Source organism: Peromyscus californicus, unplaced genomic scaffold (genome assembly GCF_007827085.1).
Source record: "Peromyscus californicus insignis strain IS unplaced genomic scaffold, ASM782708v3 Scaffold_7__1_contigs__length_154581171, whole genome shotgun sequence".
Taxonomy (NCBI): domain Eukaryota; kingdom Metazoa; phylum Chordata; class Mammalia; order Rodentia; family Cricetidae; genus Peromyscus; species Peromyscus californicus.
Window position 1 is genome coordinate 122,162,085 of NW_026294595.1, and position 19,762 is coordinate 122,181,846.

Genomic DNA, 19,762 nt, shown 5'->3' on the forward strand with positions numbered 1-19,762 from the left:
TCCAGTTAGAAAACGTGTTTTCGCCGGGCGGTGGTGGCGCACGCCTTTAATCCCAGCACTCGGGAGGCAGAGCCAGGCGGATCTCTGTGAGTTCGAGGCCAGCCTGGGCTACCAAGCGAGTCCCAGGAAAGGCGCAAAGCTACAAGAGAAACCCTGTCTCGAAAAACCAAAAAAAAAAAAAAAAAAAAAAAAAAGAAAACGTGTTTTCTATGACGTTTTAGTCAGTGGGTGAGTGTATAAATGACAGCATCACCATGAAGACCAAGGGTGGATCAACCACACCGCTGAGATTTGTTTAAATGTACTGCGATGGTGCTAATCATTTTTAAAGTGTGTGTGTGTGTGTGTGTGTGTGTGTGTGTCCGTGCACGCGCACATGTGCACACACACACACACACAGGCACACACACACCTGTGGAGAACAGATGATAACCTCAGGTGTCAATCTCAGGAGTGCTGTCTATCTTCCTTTTGAAATGTTCTCTAGGTAGCCTGGCACTCACCCATTGGGTTAGACTGCTGGACAGCAAGTTCCGGGTTCCTCTTCCTGTCCTAGTCTCCCCAGGGCTGGGATTACCGATCTATGCCACTGCACACAGCTCCTTTTGTTGGGGCACTGAACTCTGCTCCTCATGCTTGTGCGGAGAGCACTTTACCAACTGAGCTATTTCCCCATCCCCACGGCCAATCTTGATTGTTAACCTGTGGGTGTGTAGAGCCACACCTTTGGGCGTATCTGTTATGGTGTTTTCAGAAAAGTTTGTCTGAGATGGGAAGACCCGCTCTGGATGTGGATGGCATCATTTCATGGCTGAGGTTCCAGACTGAATCAGGAGAAAGTGAGCTGAGCACCAGCATTCATTTCTTTCTGCTCCCTGGCTGCAGACCCAACTTGACCGTGCTTTTGTGGCCATGCCTCCCCTGACTCAATGAATTGTCCCCTCAGACTATAAGACTTTCTTTATGTTGCTTTTGCTGAATACTTAGTCACAGCAGTGAGAAAATGAACTGAGACCTCAAACAGCCTGTGATGTTTTCACAAGGACACCAGGTCTACCAACAAATTTCCCAGAACTGATCTTTAAGTGACACACGGCTCTGGAAACACCCCCACATTCTATGGAGGCCACAGTAGAGACACAGATAAGCTTGGCTTTGAGTGGATGCCACAGGACAGGGGCCGTTGAAGCCCAAAGAGCAACAGAAAGGAGACACCTGTGCAGGAGGCTGGAGACGGAGACACGATTTTGAGGCAGGCAGCTGCCCTCCCTCACATGGAAACAGCCCCCACTCTTCTTCAATATTGACCTGCAGAGAAAGAAAAAAAAAAACATCTTAATACTTTTTCAGTGGATCATGAAGCGGTTTATTTAATATTATTTGGATAACAAGCCGCCGCATGAATGGGATTCGAATGTCAATTGTCTTAGGGGAAAAAAGATTTATTGGTTGGTAAATATTGAGAAAGGAAAGCTGATAAAGACCAGCTTCAGCTGCGGCCTCTGCTGGGAACGGGAGAACAGGCCTGTGTTGTATTTTGGGGCCCTGGGAAGGCAAAAACTGGTGAATGTCTGCCTTTGTTGGTGGGTGTAAAAGTGGAGCCCACCACAAATAATTTCTTATTTCTGTTCACATAGATTTTAAATTATGTAGCTCCCCTACCTTGTTAAGTATTAAAGCAGTCTTGTTTAAGGAAAAGGCATTCCAATAATGAAGCTTATGTAGCTTGTTTCCAGACATCAATATCTGGCTTTGAGTGGCACAAAGAGATAAAGGAATGTGGATTCACAGCTCCCTAGGATGTTTGGCAATTCTAATTCAACCCGGCTGCAAATGGACACAAGACTGTTGTGACTTCTCCTGAAGAGAAAGAAGGCTGGGTGAGCACGTGGTTTGGGGAAATTGTATTCTCTTCTTCGAATTCTTCTGTTTCCGAACATTTAATCCTACTGTTCTCCTCTCCGATGAAGGTCTCTTTGGTAAAGAATCTCTTTCCTGAAATGGCTGAGAGTGACTGAAGCTGGATTCAGAAGCTCACAGAGCTGGGGAATGAGAGCTGCAGCAAGACTCGTGAAGGGAAAGGCTGCCATCTTGTGGTCAGATTGGTGCTCTGCATTCCTGCAAACAGTCTCTGCAGAAGCCCAGGAGCCTGGTGGGAAGGAGGCTGCAAGCTGGATTTCTGCAGGACAGTGTGAATGCCTGTAGGAATCACCCACACAGTGGCCAAGTGCCCTCCAAGGTAGGCTCCAGTGGGTATTTTGCATGTATATTGTCATTCGAGAGCCAAGCCTCAGACACTGTAGACTGGGCAAAAATGAGCAGAAACACTGTAAAAACAATTCCACAGTGAGAACAAACAGCCAGACACATATGTACCATGTGCTTACTGTGTTTCTGGAAGACAGCCAGGAATAGACAACCAGGTGAAGAACACCCAGGCCAAGGTAAAGAGATAAGAACTTGAATGTCAGTTTATATGGAAAGAAACAGACAGAAGAGGCCTGTAGCTTTTCATCTAGCAGGACACCTGGTCAACCCCCAGACATAGCCAAACCAGAACAGGCAAAAATCTATGGCCTTGGGATTTATTTATTTTTATAAAATTGTATAAAGATAGTTGTGAAAATGTTACACATGCTGTGAAAAAAGAAAACCAAATAGTACAGAGAGGTTTAGAGAGCAAAGGAAGATTGGAGTCGTGAATACCCTAGTCCCTTCCCGCTTGCACTTAATCAGCTTTCCAGACATCTTGCCACAAATATACTTAAGTGGAAATTCAAAACATAGTTTTATTTAAGTGTAGTCAGACCTTCCATCCCATTGGGTAGTGTTTTGTCACTTAGCACAGTGCAAGATAGAACATTCCAGGTCAATAAGAATTAAGCCAGCATTGTTTTTTTTTTTTTTTTAAATCTGTTGTATGATTAATAGCTAACAGTATTTACTAGCCACTTGGCTTCTGCTATGTGCTGGGCACTGTATTGAATGCTTGGCATAACTGATCTTCTGCAGTCTAACGACAATTGCTTCCAAGCAGAGGTGTTTGTTATGTCCTTCACAGCGACGGTGAGACTGGAGCACAGGATATTAACCAGCACTGTTCTCAGAGCCCGTGCTCTCCTTTATACACTTGTTTTAGACTGTCACACATGAGTACGAGGTTTCTGTCACTGGCATCCCTCCCGCTCTGTGCTTCAACTCCTCCTGTGGCCCTCCATCTCCCTCTCAGGTTCATGACTCCTTCTTTAATTACTGTTTTACACACACACACACACACACACACACACACACACACACACACATACACACACACACACACACACACACACACACGATGGTGCGCACATATATAAATACAGCCTGCTTAGCCCATTAGCATTGTTCATGTGTGTATTTGTTTGGAACTAACCATTTGGGATTTGATAACCATCAAGAAGACTGCCCCTGGAGAATTCTCTCTCTCTCTCTCTCTCTCTCTCTCTCTCTCTCTCTCTCTCTCTCTCTGTCTCTCTCTCTCTCTCACCATTAACATCTGGCGATATAATCTAGGAGCAGAGGCTTGTGAGATTCCCACCATCCATGTTGGCATGTGAACTGGTGTTGCTGTGGTGTTACTGTGGAGTCTTGTTTAGGTGGCCACAGTTTTAATATTGTTCAGCTTCCTTGTCATAAATAGAAGACAGGATCTCGCAGCAGACCTTCTGATTTTCCGACTCTTAAAATGTTTCTACCCCCTTTTCCACGATGTTCCCTGAACTATAGGTATGGCAGTTGTATTGTAAATGTACTAGTTGGGTTTGAACACCCCACAGTCTGCATTTTGACCAGTTGTGGGTTTCTGTTATGGTCTCTGTAAAAAGAAGCTTCTTTGATGAAGGGTGAAAGCTGCACTTACCTGTGGTTATAAGGATAAGTAATTATAGCGCAGAGAGATATTATACTATTATACATGATATAATTTATTATAAATTATATTATGGTTTGGAAAAGTGGCAGTAGTAGATTCTCCTCTAGAGTTCATGACCTTATAGGCCATGGGTAGTTGGCCAAGTTTATAGTATCAGGCATGATTTCTCTCTCGTTTTTAAAAAATTTTTTTAAATTCATTTTACATACCAACCACAGATCCCCCTCTCATCCCTCCTCCCACTCCCTCCACCTCTCCCTCACTCCTCATCCCCTCCTCCACCAGGATCAGTTCTCCCATTGGGGGGGACAGCTAAACATGATACATTTGGTTGAGGCAGGACCAAGCCTCTCCCCACTGCATCAAGGGTGAGCAAGGTGTCTGATCATAGGTAATGGGATCCAGAAAGCAAGCTCATGCATCCAGATCAACTGCCAGCTCCCCCCCACCTCAAACAGATCCAGCTACACAACTGTTTCCCATATGCACAGGGTCTAGTCCGGTCCCGTGCAGGTTCCATAGCTGTTGGTCTAAAGTTTGTGAGTTCCTTTGATCTTGCTTCAGTTGTCTCTGTAGATTTCCCCATCATGATCTTGACCCACCTTGCTCATATACGCCCTCTTCCTTCTCTTCAACTGGACTCCTGGAGCTTGTTCTGGTGCTTGGCTGTGGATCTCTACATCTGCTTCCATCAGTTACTAGATGAAGGCTCTAAGATGACAGGGTATTCACCAATCTGATTACCAGGGTAGGTCAGTTCAGGCACCCTCACAACTATTGCTAGTAGTCTAGTCTGGAGTTGTCCTTATGTGTTCCCAGGAATTTCCCTATCTCCAGGTTTCTCCCTTACCCCATAATGTCCCCTCTATGGAGACATCTCTTTCATTGCTCTCCCACTCTGTTCCTCCCCCAGCTCAACTATCCCGTTCCCTCATGTTCTCATCCCCCACCCCCTCCCCTCTATTGCTCTTTCCCTCACACCCAGTTTACTCATTGTAATCTCCTGTTTCCCCTTTCCAAGGTGATTCATACATCCCTCTTAGGGTTCTCCTTGTTTCCTAGCTTCTCTGGAGCTGTGGGATTGTAGTCTGATTATCCTTTGCCTTACATCCAGTATCCACTTACGAGTGAGTACATACCATGTTTGTCTTCCCGAGTCTGGGTTACCACACTCAGGATGATATTTTCTAGTTCCATCCATTTGCCTGCAAACCTCATGATGTCATTGTTTTTTACTGCTGAGTAGTACTCCATTGTGTATATGTGCCACATTTTCTTTATCCATTCTTTGGTTGAGGGACATCTAGGTTGTTTCCAGTTTCTGGCTATTACGAATAATGCTGTTGTGAACATAGTTGAGCAAGTGTCCTTGTGGTATGATAGAACATCCCTTGGGTAAATGCCCAAGAGTGGTATCATTGGGTCTTGAGGTATATTAATTCCCAATTTTCTGAGAAACAGCCATACTGATTTCCAAAGTGGCATAATTTCTCTCTTATTGAGTCCAATTACAAAACTATTGGTTGTCTTCAAGATATAAATGCCACTTTTGCACTATCTTGCCATACTGGTTTTTGTTGTGGTTCACAGGTTTTATGGTTAGGAACAACTATTGGTTGCTTTTATCCCTTGGGAGTTTACATAAGAGCCTGTGTTTTTGATCAGTAGGCCAGCAATGCACCATCATTCACTTAGCATGTTTCAATGATGGACATTAAATTATTTCCACATTTTCTGGTATTAAACATGAATGGACTGAAGGGTAAACTGTATGTCTCACTGGGCCACACTCCAGCTTCCAGGGCAATATTCTTCTTTTTTGTTACTTTTATTTTTGTTTTGTTTCTTTGTTTTGTTGGGTTTCTGTTTTTTTTCTTTTAAATTTGGTTTTGATTTGGTGGAGGAGGTTGGCAAGGGTGGAGGACAGATTCGAGAAGATGCGAAGATAAGTGGGGTCAGAATGCATGATGTGAAATCCACAAAGAATCAATAACAATTTTAAAAAGATAAGGCTGTAATGAAGCTGCAAGGCATAAAAGTCTTCGCACATTAGTACTCACTAGAGAGTTAATCTGAAAGTGGGGAGTGGGTAATGCACATTTTGATCAGTGCACTCTGTCGTCAGAGAACACAGGCACCATCTGTACCTGAGGAACCCCAGTGCCCATGTCATAATAGGGCATCCCATTCCCTCTCTTCTATTTAAAGAAATGGGAAGCAGAAATCAATGAAAGAGAAACACTGATCATAGGTTGTCGATGGCTGGAATTTTGTTCCCACTTAAGGCTTTTACTAGAATTCATCACATTCAATTCAATTTGTTCTAGCTCAATTAAAAACTAATTCAGGAATATGTCTGTCTAGGCCTCCTTTGTCGTGTGTCCCCTCTAGTGTCTCCTTCTGCTTTTTAGAAAATGGCCTCTGAAAATACTACAGGAACATGTACAATCTGCTCCTGTAAATGGTTCAGCTGTTACAGGTGACCAGTTGTTATCATCATCCTCAGCTGCTTCCTCTTTCTCCCTGCATTCATTTTATATCAAGCTTTAGTGTCTAATTATTCTAGTATATCTCTTAAGAACAAAGACCAGCTGCTTTATTAGTATAGGATAACCATTGTAGTGGGGGTGGGGGTGGTATAGATTTCACATTGATAAACCTAACTAAGACAATCTCCTCTCTTCTCTGGTCAGGCACATAGCCTCGTGAACCCTATGTCCTTTCTATGTCTCTGTCTCACCCCGTCTCCGCTAGACTGAAGTCTCCTTAGGAACAAGGGTTGGGTCTTATTTATGTTAAGATCTTTAGCGTGTGGGCTAGATCTGGGGCACCTGATGACATTCACATTGTTTTAAATTGAGCTAGAACAACCTGAATTGAATATGATGAATCCTAGTAAGAGCTGTAAGAAGGAGCAAAACTCCAGTCACCTACAACCTATGATCAGTGTTGCTCTTTTATTGATGACTGTCTCCCATCCCTTAATGAGAAGAGAGGGAATATAATACCCATTCTTTCCCATCAATGGCCTCATTGAAATGAAGAAGCCTCAATGAAGGGTTAAGGGACGACCCATAGGTGGCCTCAAGTACCCAGTGAGGGAGCCACAGTATGAGACACTTCCAGCAAAAATACATTTCTCAGTCCTCTTCAGTTTAAAACAGAGTTCCTTTTTAACTCCTTGAGTCATAAAAAAGTAAAACTTTAAATATCTTAAATACTATTTGCATCTATGAGATTTAGAGTAACTATTAAACTATTAGTATTAGTGAAGTAACTGATAGATCTAACAGTCAACAGATATTGAGGTTATGTTGTTAAAAACCATCAACAATGTTGATAAGAACATTTATGCCCAACAGGAATGCAAAGTGGAGCCATTGCTCTGGAAAAGGTTTGATGAGTTTTGTTTGGTTTTGAGACAGGGTCTTGCTACATAACCCTTTAACTTTGTGTGTGTGTGTGTGTGTGTGTGTGTGTACAATGTATATGCATACATTCATGATTATGAATGTGGGTGTGCATGTTTCAATAGTGCACTTGTGGATGTCAAGTGGGTATGGTCCTCACCTTCCACCTTATTTGAGACAGGGTATTTTTGTTGTTTTTTTCACTTTGTGTACTAAGCTAGCTGGCCCAGAAGAGCCAAGGGATTCTCCATCTCTGCCCCTAATCTTTCTTTCCATGGGAGTGCTGGGATTACAGATGCTCATGTTACACACCCAGCTTTCACACGGGTTCTGAGGATTTGAACTTGGTCCTCACACTTGCACAGGAAGCACTTTTATACACCAAGCCATCTCCCCAGTCCAAACCTTGGACATTTTTTTAAACTTTCATTTCCTTTATTCTTTGTCTTTTACATCATGCATCTCCATCCCATTCAATTCCCCATCCCTTCGTATCCACCCTCTGCGCTTGCACCCTCCCCCACAAAATAAAATAAAATGTAAGAGAAAAAGAAAAAAAGAGAGAACAAAGAAGGGAACCTCAATCTCTCGTCATGGAAGCTGTAGTGTGACACAGTGGGCCACACAGCAAACCCTTTTATCCACATATCTTTACTTGCAAGTGTTCATTGTAGAGTCATTGGTCTGGTTGGAGGCCTCTGGTCACAAAGGGGAGCACAAACAATGGGTTCAGAGCTTAGAAAGCGAAAGCCAACATGGGTGTGCTCTTCTGTGGAGACTCTGAATAGCTGGATAATTCTACGAGCAGTGAAAACCCAGGCTATTAAAGTTGGTTAGTAATTCAAAATTTATTAGTAATTCTTATGGTGGCCCTTTCACTTGGGGAATTCTCATTAGTTCCACTTTCCCTTTTCTTTCTCTTTCCTCCTCTTCTCTCCCTTCTTTCCCCTTCCTTCCCTCTCCTTTCATCTCTTCCTCCTCCCTTTTCATTTGTGGTTCATTTATAACTGCAAAAAATATAGGCCTCAATTAATCTCTGGGGAAGTTCAGCGTCCTCCAGTTTCTGCTGCTTCAGACTTGGTTCTTCAGGGGATATTTCAAGTCTGGGGGACATCGACAGATATCTAAGTGTTTCAGGCCAAGATTCAAAACATCAGACTCTATCTCTAGGCAAGAATATATGACTTCCTCTGGCTTCAGTTTTCATAAAACGTCAATAAGCATGTGTCCACGTGTGCTGTGAACTCCACAAACCACAGGAAATCTACAGGCTGAGAAACCTGACCACAAGTAACTCTGGAATTAGGGGTGAGAGGAAAGTCTCAGAGAAGATAGGCTAATTGAGAGTCTTTGATGAGCACTCAGGGCCCCACATCTGTGTGGTCAGGTCACAGTTTACCTTATACAACAAAGACTGGTAGGAGATGATAAGTGAGATGCATTCTGCCTGGAGAACATCTGGGCTGCCTAATGAAATAGGAGAAAAGTCACTCTGCATGGTGACATGTCTTAATCTGTGTCCCTGCCTGGCCCCCAAGAACGCTACAACTACTTCTCGCCTTCTAGTTAGGAGATATGGAGAGTATTCTTTGGGCAGTCTGAGTAACTCTAAAAGAAAGATCTCCAGGCGTTGATCTCAGTGGCTCTCCATCCAAGCGGCCAATCCCGGTGGTTCTACAGTGGGACCTGCAGGTGCCTAGCATCCTTGCACTCAGAGCATCCCCTCAGCCTTGAGTTCCTCGCAATGGAATGCAACAGACTGCAAAGAGCTACTGCCAGTATTAGTTCCTCCATGGCTTCTATAACAAATGATCACAAACTTGGTGACTTGAATCAGGATGTATTCATTCCCCTGGAGTCCTGGGGGTGAAAGTCGGTGATCAGTATCATGAGTCAAAGCCAGAGTGTTGGCTAAGTTAGTTCCTTCTGGGTGCTCTAATGAGTAAGTTTCCTTGTCTCCATCTCTAGAGGTGAGTATATTCTGGAACTTGTAACTCTATTTTCTTTCTTCAAAAGCCACCACACCAGTTTCTGCTCCTGTCGTCACATGGCTGGCTTGTCTTTTGACCTTGTCTTCTTATAGGTGGAGCCTTTACGGCTATACTTAAGATTTAATCAGGCAACCCAGGATAATCTCATCTCAAGATCCTGTAAATTCAAGGTCTGAAAAGTTCCTTGTCTTGTCTATAGTTATAGGGATTGGGGAGTGCGTTAGTCAGCCAGCTACAGTGGTCTCAGGAGTAATCAATCAGGATGTCCATCAGAGAAGTAAGCCTAAGACATCCAGAGACATGTGAGATCACATTATTAGATACTATTTGGGGGGTGGGGGGTGGGGGTTGCAATATCCAAATTATTTTCTGTGATTTTTGGTTCAAATGAAGAATGAGACCCAAATAATTCACTTTGATTAAAACACAGAGATTAAATTAATCAAATAGAGGAAGCATGGACTAGTCATGAAGAAGAAAACTTCTAAGAGGATACTATTAGTGCTTTGGGAATTAAAAAATATCCACTGCAATAATTTTAAAAAACAAGATGTTATTTAGAAAAGAGCACTTGGAGCATAAAAATGAACTCAGAAATCAAAATGGTATAGTATCAAAGAGAAACGTGAAACAAAGGGGCAAGAGAATGTGGAGCAGGAGGAAAAAGGAACAGAAATCTGGAGAAGAGAGGGAGAAAAGTTAGAAGCCAGGCCGGGAAATGCCCTGCCTGAACAACAAGTTCCAGGAGTGGGGAGCACAAAAGAGGAGAAATGATGGATCAGAAAAATTCAAAAGCTTTCCAATATTTATAGACACATGTTTCTAGAACAGAACAGTCCCTTGAACTTCCAGGAAATTGGGTGAAAATGAGCTCAGGCCATTGCACAAATCAGTGTCACCTGAGTCAAAAAGAAGATCAAGAGGATAAGAGTGGGAAAACACGACTATGGAAACAGAAAGCATTGGGTTTTCACTGTCAAGGTGAAAGCAGTGATGTGTGTGTATAAACGAGAGCCAGGCAGTGATCCCTAACTGGAACCCCTACTATAGACTGGACAACCCAGTGACCAAGGGTGAAAGACATTTGCATGGAAATAAAATTTCTAAGGTTGTCTTTGTTCCTCCCCAATTAATAAAGAATTATTTCCCTCCACCCCCCAAAAGGGGGAGGCAGGAAGTATAGGAATAAATGAACCAGACCCAGGAGGTCTTAGTGACAGTGGCCTCTAAAAAAGCTATGGCCTCTGAAAGACTGTTACCTTTAGCTGTTCAGGATCACACCACTCCACTCCAAATTCTCATCATTGTCTCTGTGAGTGGCATTGGCACAGAGAGAAATTGGACCAATTTGACTTTTCTTTCTTTTTTTATTATTATGGATTTTTTAATTCATTTTACATACCAACCACAGATCCCCCTCTCTTCCCTCCTCCTGCCCCTCAGCCTTCACCTCCAGCCCCCCCCAGCCCCTCCTCCAACAAGGAATAGCCTCCCATGGGGAGTCAGTAGAGTCTGGTATATTCAGTTGAGGCAGGTCCAAGGCCCTCCCCCTGCATCAAGGCTATGCAAAGTGTCACACCACAGGTAGTGGGCTCCAAAAAGTCTGCTCATGCATCAAGGGATGGATCCTGATCCTATTGCCAGGGGACCCCTTAAGCAAATCAAACTACACAACTCTCTCGATTATGCAGAGGGCCTAGTCCAGTCCCACGGAGGCTCCACAGCTATTGGTCTCAAGTTCATGAGTTCCCACTAGTTTGGTTTGGTTGTCTCTGTAGGTTTCCCCATCATGATCTTGATGCTCCTTGCTCATAGAATCCCTCTTGTCTTTCTTTGACTGGACTCCTGGAGCTCAGCCTGGTGTTTGGCTGTGGATCTCTGCATCTGCTTCCATCAGTTACTGGATGAAGGCTCTATGATGACAGTTAGGGTATTCACTGATCTGATTACTAGGGTAAACCAGTTCAGGCACCCTCTCCACTATTGCTAGTAGTCTAAACTGGGGTCATCCTTGGGGATTCCTGGAAACTTCCCTAGCACCCGGTTCCTCTCTATCCCCATGATGTCTCCCTCTATTATGGTATCTCTTTCATTGCTCTCCCACTCCATCCCTGTTCCAGCTCCACCATCCCATTCCCTTCTGTTCTCATCCCCCCTACCCTACCCTCCATTGCCCCCCCCAGCCCCAGTTTACTCATGGATATGTCATCTATTTCCCCTTCCCAGGGTGATCCATGTGTCCCTCTTAGGGTCCTCCTTGTTAGCTAGCTTCTCTGGAGCTGTGGGTTGTAGTCTGATTATCCTTTGCTTTACATCTAGTATCCACTTATGAGTGAGTGTTTGTTCTTCGAGTCTGGGTTACCTCACTCAGGATGATATTTTCTAGTTCTGTAGCTGGAGAATTTTCCCTCCAGGTCCCGCCAAACCCTGGCAGTCCGACAGCCCACTTATAAAATAAACACACAGACACTTATGTTATTTAAACTGATTGGCCTAATGGATCAGGCTGTTAGCTATCTAGTTCTTATATCTTAAATTAATCCATTTCTATAAATCTATACCTTGCCATGTGGCTCGTGGCTTACCGGTGTCTTCACATGCTGCTTGTCATGGTGATCCATTAGGCCAATCAGTTTAAATAACATAAGTGTCTGTGTGTTTATTTTATAAGTGGGCTGTCGGACTGCCAGGGTTTGGCAGTGTCTCCCTCCGCCTTCCTGTTCTCTCAATTCTCCTCTCTGTTAGTCCCACCTATACTTCCTGCCTGGCTACTGGCCAGTCAGTGTTTTATTTATTGACCAATCAGAGCAACACATTTGACATACAGACCATCCCACAGCATAGTTCCATCCATTTGCCTGCAAATTTCATGATGTCACTGTTTTTTACTGCTGAGTAGTACTCCATTGTGTATATGTGCCACTTTTTCTTTATCCATTCTTCGTTTGAGGGGCATGTAGGTTGTTTCCAGGTTCTGGCTATTACAAATAATGTTGCTATGAACATAATTGAGCATGTGTTCTTGTGGTTTGATTGAGCATTCCTTGCATATATACCCAAGAGTGGTATCATTGGGTCTTGAGGAAGATTGATTTCCAGTTTTCTGAGAAACCACCATACTGATTTCCTACATGGCTGTGCAAGTTTGCACTCCCATCAACAGTGGAGGAATGTTCCCCTTGCTCCACATTCTCTCCAACATAAGCTGTCATCAGTGTTTTTTATCTCAGACATTCTGATAGGTGTAAGATGGTATCTCAGAGTTGTTTTGATTTGCATTTCCCTGATGACTAAGGATGTTGAGCAATTCTTAAAATGTCTTTCAGCCATTTGAGATTCTTCTGTTGAGAATTCTCTGTTTAGCTCTGTAGCCCATTTTTAAATTGAATTGTTTGATATTTTAATGTCTAGTTTCTTGAATTCTTTATATATTTTGGATATCAGCCCTCCATCAGATGTGGGGTTGGTGAAGATCTTTTCCCATTCTGTAGGTTGTTATTTTGTCTTATTTACCATGTTCTTTGCATTACAGAAGCTTCTCAGTTTCAGGAGGTCCCATTTATTAACTGTTGTTCTTAGTGTCTGTGCTACTGGTGTTATATTTAGGAAGTAGTCTCCCGTGCCAATGTGTTAAAGACTGCTTTCTACTTTCTCTTCTATCAGGTTCAGTGTAACTGAATCTATATTGAGGTCTTTGATCAACTTAGACTTGAGTTTTGTGCATGACAATAGATATGGATCTTCTTCTACATGTTGACATCCAGTTATGCCAGCACCATTTGTTGAAAATGCTTTCTTTTTTTCCATTGTACAGTTTTGGTTTCTTTGTCAAAAATTAGGTGTTAATAGGTGTGTGGATTAATGTCAGGGTCTTCAATTTGATTCCATTGGGAAATTGGACCAATTTATAATCCTCTGAAGGCTCCCTGAAAAGTTCTTTAGGATATTGGAATCAATAGGAAACCTTATATACTGAGATTCGTTCAACTGATGAATTTTGGGAGTTAATTAATGAATAGTACATAAAGTCTAAGCAAATCTTTAAAAATGATTTAATTTTGAGGTATTGGTAACTATAAAAATTAAATTATTGTTGTTAAGCTCCAAGCATATTTACATGTTTGCAATAATTTCAGCATGAACTGCTTATCTGTATCAAATCTTGGCATGTTCATCTGGGCTGGTGGAGCTGAGATTTCAGCTAGCCTGAGCTACATATCAAGATAAACATAAACAAAAACAAACCCCACAATAACAGGCACAGTGAAAGAAACCACATGCCCTTTATCTAAAAGCACTAGAAACCAAAAGCTTGAATGGATGTTTCTTCCAGCACAGTGTTGCCTTAGTTTTTGTATCTGGGTCACATACCAGAAGGTGCTGCCCAGTCTGGGGAGAGACTTCCCTTCTCTGTTACTCCTTTCTGGAAATGCCTTCACAAGGCCTACCCAGAGAGGCCTGTCTCTCAGTTGATTCTAGGTCCTGTCAAATCTACAGAGAAAAGGAATAGTCACTCTACCTTCTAACTAATTGCCTATCTATTTCTATCTATATCTATCTATCTATCTATCTATCTATCTATCTATCTATCTATCTTCTATCTACTATCTATCTATCTATCTATCTATCTATCTATCTATCTATCTATCTATCTATCTATCCACCTATCTATCTTTGTTAAATCTCTTTGAGGTATATATACATGGGTGTAGCCCCTCTTTATCTATAAATGTTCAGTGCATCTTCTGAGACCTAAGACGTTTACTTACCTCAAAATTGGGAAAATTCACATTGGTGCAATAATACCTAATATCTGGTCTGTATTCAGATTCTCCTCTTGTGTACCAGTACTATACTTTATAACTTTTCCTGTCTTTTTTTCTTCAATATGATCCAAGATCACCTATTTCAATGGTCTCATTCTCTTTTGCTTCTAAAACATTTCTTAGGTCTTTTTCTCCTACTATACTGACAATTTTGTTAAGTCCAGGCTGTTTGCAGAATATCCTCAGTTTGTACCTCTCTTGTTGTTTCTTCATGAGTGAGTTCAAATTAATAAAACCCTAGCTTTTAAAGCCCTGTTTAAAGGCTTCAAACTTCATGAAATTCACTTCCAATTTGCTTTGACATTGTGTGTGTGTGTGTGGGGGGGGGGGTCCTATGTGGCCATGACAGTCCACTTGAGGAACAGGTTGGAGCAAAGCTAGGTAAGGCTGGCAGCTGACCCTTCAGTGGAGCCTCTGGAAGTCATTGCCACAGCCTTCCTTAAAGGTTTTATTTCCAATGCCTTCCTGGGCCTGGGCTTTGCTCTGCTCATGCTGACTGAGGGCCTCACCTCAAGGAATCACTGAGGTGGTTCCTGGACAAACAGGACAAAATGCTCATTGCCTCAGCTGCTGGAACAAAGGCCAATCTACTAGAAAAGCATGTGGAGTGGGCAAAAAGCAATTTACTGTACTAAGGGCTAGCCAGGAGCTGAGAGGGATAGCTTGCTCCTGAAGTCCCAGCATGGGGTGGGGTGGTGGCAGGAGGATCCTTGGGGCTCACTGAGCAGTCAGTCAGCCTAGCTAAGAGATCTCATCTCAGAAAGTAAGGTGGAGACTGAGGAAAACACCTAACAATGACCTCTGGCCTCCATACATGCACAAATACTTACATGCAATGTGTGCTTGCATATACACTAATGTGCAACACACCTACACATACATGCACAAGAAAGATAGAAAGACAGAAAGGAGGGAAGGAAGGAAAGGAAGGAGAAAGACAGAAATAAAGAAAGTTATTCAGTGACTCACTGCCAGGAGTAGTTTGCCACAAATCTTGAACCACGTACTGAGCCAACAGGGCTACTTCCCTCGGGTTTGGTCCTCACAAGCTCCTGTGGGTCTAGCATCTCATTTATTGATCTGTGATCATGTACTCTGTACCTAGCTAGCACTAGAGGTTTCACTCACCTTTGTATGTCTGGGTTTAAAACACTGAATAAAAAATTCTGGAAGTAAACATTTCATAACTTTTAAATTGTATTTGGAGTAAAGTGATGGAAGCTCAGGCTGTCTTGCTCCATCCCACCAAGCAGACAGAGCACCCCAACTGCCCAGTGCATCCACCTGTACCCAGCCATCAGTCACTGAGCAACTCCTCATTGATCTGATTGATTGTGGCAACACAGCAGGGCTTGTGTTCAGTTCATCCTTACTGGCATTTCACCATGAAGGGCAAGCGCATGATGCAGAGGAGGCCCCAGCAAGTGGAACTTGGAGACCGTATGGCAAAACTTCGGGGCATATATGGCAAGGCAGTTCTACGTAGCATCCGATACTGTCTGAGGTTCAGAGATTTGCTGGGTGACTGGGGTCACGTCCTTCTCGGGTAAGGGGGGGTCTAAACGACCTCACTGCATCTTCAGCCTCTAAGTAGCAGTTGCTACTGGCATTCCTCTGGTAAGGACATCAGCTCAAAGGGGGTGAAACTCGTCCCCAGTACAGTGCAAAGAGAGCACAGGGATGAGTTTCTGTGATGGCCTGTGTGACTGTGTGGAAGATTGTCTTTAAAGATGGCCCAGGACTCCTCCCTGCCATGTAGGCTCATAACCTGTTACCAGGTAGAATTTATTTCCCTCTCTCTGGCATCTGGACTGGACTGGGCCTTGTTGTGACCAGTAGAAGGAAATGAGGTGAACTGACACTCTCATTCCAATTCCAGGCCTAATTTCTATTCTGCTTTGAGACATTATCCTCTCTCCTCTCTCTCTCTCTCTCTCTCTCTCTCTCTCTCTCTCTCTCTCTCTCTCTCTCTCTCTCTCTCTCTCTCCCTCTCCCTCTCCCTCTCCCTCTCCCTCTCCCTCTCCCTCTCCCTCTCCCTCTCCCTCTCCCTCTCCCTCTCCCTCTCCCTCTCCCTCTCCCTCTCCCTCACCCTCACCCAGGCTGGCTTTGAACCTCTGATTTTCTTGCGTCAGACTCCAGAGTACTAAGATTTAGAGATGTGAGCCACCACACTTGGTTCCAGGTTCCTGCTTTTGTTCTCCTAGAATGCGGCTGCCACGTTTTAAGGAAACCCAGGCTGTCCTGACATGTAAGCCATGTTTATTGGCCTTGGAGAGTGCAGCAGCATGTGGAGAGCCCACAGAGTGGAAGCAGGGGACAACTTTACTAAGCACCTGAGTGGCCACAGCAGGTATGGCCTGAAGGGGAGAGCCACCCAGCCAACCCTCAGAATGGTGGGAAACAATGCATTCCCCAGCTAGTCATTTATTTTAATTTACTAATAAATTGGTTTATGCTGCTATATTTTGGGGTGGTCTGTTACATAGCAATAGCTAACTGAAAGAGTTAATCTCCCATTTTTCATTAAAAATTACCTATTTGAGACAAATAATCAACTCTGAAATTTTTCAAAACTGAGAACAAGTGGGCTGTGACCTTCTTGGAGCAGTACCAGCAATGGAATCTGACAAAGGCAGAGAAATAGCTGCCTCATAAACCTGCATTCTGCTGAAACACAGTGCTCAGGAAGATGGGCCCGGGATGGTTTTCTTGGAAGTGGCCGGTTCACTTCAGTATGGCCCTTTTAGGGTGAGGGGAGTACTTCTGTTTGTTTTTAGCACAAACATGCCTGAGATGCTTCAGTCCCGTACGTCAGCTTTGAGAAAAAGTAAGAAGACTGATCCAGGACATGTTTTCCAGAAGCACTTGCCAGGCATCAGATTCTCCACGTGGGTTTTCTTTGTGGTCATCTTCCAGTAGCCAAAAGGTTGTTGGAAATGGAATGAAGGGCGTACTTGTGACTTACTGCTCATTCAGTTGCCTCCAAGCGCCAACAGGTGGTGGTAATGGGCTGGGGAAAAGCACCTGCCAAAGTGGGCGGTGCATCCCAGTTGCCACAGCAACTTTATATGAAAAGTGCTTTCAGAGAAGCCTAGTTAGTTCGTTAGTCTGATTAGTTAGTCTGATGGTATGCTGCAAACTCTAACTTTGCCATCCTACTGACTCGGGGAGGTGCTGGTCTTCAAGGAGCATTCATTGTTTTTAGTTTTAGAATATCTATCCCACTCTCCAGAAGTGAGGCTGTGGATGAGCACTGACATCATGCAATCTCCAGGGGTGGACGGAAACTGTGCTAACTGTGGTTCTTCTTCTGGCAGGGGATGGATGTCCACCATGATGCCACGTACATGCTACAAGCCAGAGGAAGCAGGTCCAGCTGAAGAGAAGAACAATGTGCTAAGAATGGATGGACAGACCCAGACAATCTCTTGTGTGGTGGCCAGAAGGGTTTGTGGAGGCTTGCAGGACGTGAGAGATGTGACTGAAAACTGGGTTTCTGGAAGGCTGGACTGCTCAGGAACGCTGTGGCGAAGGAATCAAAGTCCGGAAGGAATTCAGAGAAAGGAGTTGTCTGGAATGCTCTGTTCCAGATACCTGTCCTGGACTACCTCCCAGTTCTTTAGAACATTATAGATTAATATTTCTTTTTATTACAATCGCATTCACTTATTTTTGTCTGTGTGTATGAGTGTGTGCGCACATGTGGAGGTCAGAGGACAACTTGCAGGAGTCAGTTGTGTTCTCTATCCACTTTGTCTGTCCCTAGGATTAAATTCTGGCCATCAGCCTTGGCAGGAGTCACCCTTACACACTGAACCATCTTGCCAGCCCAGATTAATGTCTCAGTTAGTAAAGGTGGCACCACGAAACATTGCTGCCCCCTGCAATATTTTTTGGGGTTTTTTTTGTTTTGTTTTTTGTTTTTCGAGACAGGGTTTCTCTGTGTAGCTTTGCGCCTTTTCCTGGAACTCACTTGGTAGTCCAGGCTGGCCTCGAACTCACAGAGATCCGCCTGGCTCTGCCTCCCGAGTGCTGGGATTAAAGGCGTGCGCCACCACCGCCCGGCGCGCCCCCTGCAATATTAACATTAATGTTTAGTACCTGAACACATTTTACCTGGCAGATTCTCCTGTGTTCTACAAATGTTTGGTGTGATTTGTTTGGAGAGACAATGAAGAACATCGCTCAGTTGAAAGGACCTCAAGTGTCCCGGATTTAAGGAGATTTAATTATTTTTTGGATTTAATTTCTTTTTAAAGAATAACGCATTTAAAATATTTTTGATGCTATGCCATACCAGAAATACATTTTCAATGTGAGCCAGTATGCACATTATTGTATATAATTTGCAGTTAAAATATTTCATAAAATGGTTTACTTTTTATTGTATTCTACTTTGTTTAAACAATGCTGATAGTGACATAATAAATTATTTTGATGATTGTAGCAATTCATGTTTTGTTTTTTTTTATAGCTTGTGCCCTTTTTTTCCCAGCCAAGATGCCTCTAATTACCTTCCAAAAACAGAGTCTTAGCTGGGAGTGGCATTGTAGTACATGCTTGTAAGTCACCTTTTAATCTCTGCAGTTGGGAGCCAGAAGCAGGATCCAAAGTTTGAGTCGAGCCTGGGCTAACAAGATTCTCTCCTCTCACTGTTCAGCCTCATTTGCCTTTTTGACTAGAGGTTAGGCAAGGGCTTGTCTATGCAGCTTTTATAAGAAAAGAGTCTAAGTATATTAAGAGAACAGATAAGATCCGAGATAAAGCCAGTGGCAGAGTCAAGAAGCACTGTTTTTATGTGCTTCTGGAAGATATCCTGTGTGTCTGTTCATCATTTAATTAATTGCATTGCTTGCTCTCATTAGCCAAATCTTTCTCTCCCTGCCCCCAACTACATTTTAGAATTCCACAGGTCAAGGTGCAGCCAGGTAGAAGGCAGGCTTATGGTACAAATGCCACTAATGCTCTGGAAGCATTCCTGAGGACTATGTGGCTCCCAGGTCCTGCTATCCCACTGAGTTGCCCCAAAAATGATTAAAGAGCCATAATAGAGGCTGGGGGTGTAGCTCAGTGGTAGAGCTTTTGCCTAGTAAGTAAGAAGCCCTGAGCTTCATCCTCAACACAGCAGCGGGCAGAGGAGGCTAGACTTCTACCTTTCCAAGATCAGATTCCAGTTTCCCACTGAAGCTGTATGACCTTGTGTAACAATTCCCTGTGCCTCAATTTTGTCACCCTCATAGGTTAGCAATAGTGCATGCTCCTCAGTTGTGGAGAGCACCAGAGGAGGTAATGTCAAAGCACCTTCGGCTCAGTCCTGTGGCCAGGCACAGCCATGTGCTGATGATAACTAGTAGGGCTCTGGAGGCCTTGGCAGGAAATAGAAATATGTACATATATCTTCTTTTTTTAAAGAACAGATTAGTCTATATATAAGTTCTGAAAGATCTTCCCTTCAGTAGACTGGATTTAGGGATCTAATACATATTTTTTTGGTCTTTGTCTAAGTTTACTTGTTAGTAAGCCAGAGTCCATTAAATAGATAGGGAGCTGGAGTACATGTAGATCAACACGTGTTAGTATTCTCTCTCTCTCTCTCTCTCTCTCTCTCTCTCATTTTTCAAGACAGAG

The 19,762-nt window shown here is 43.4% G+C and overlaps 1 long non-coding RNA gene across 1 annotated transcript; it reads left to right on the forward strand.

The window, feature by feature from the left end:
* Window positions 1-1,597: 1,597 nt before the first annotated feature.
* LOC128101981 (uncharacterized) lies at window positions 1,598-18,550 on the forward strand. The gene is made up of 3 exons (XR_008215288.1): window positions 1,598-2,239; window positions 16,339-16,484; window positions 17,452-18,550. It is a non-coding gene; the product is annotated as an uncharacterized LOC128101981 (long non-coding RNA).
* The last annotated feature ends 1,212 nt before the right edge of the window (window positions 18,551-19,762 follow it).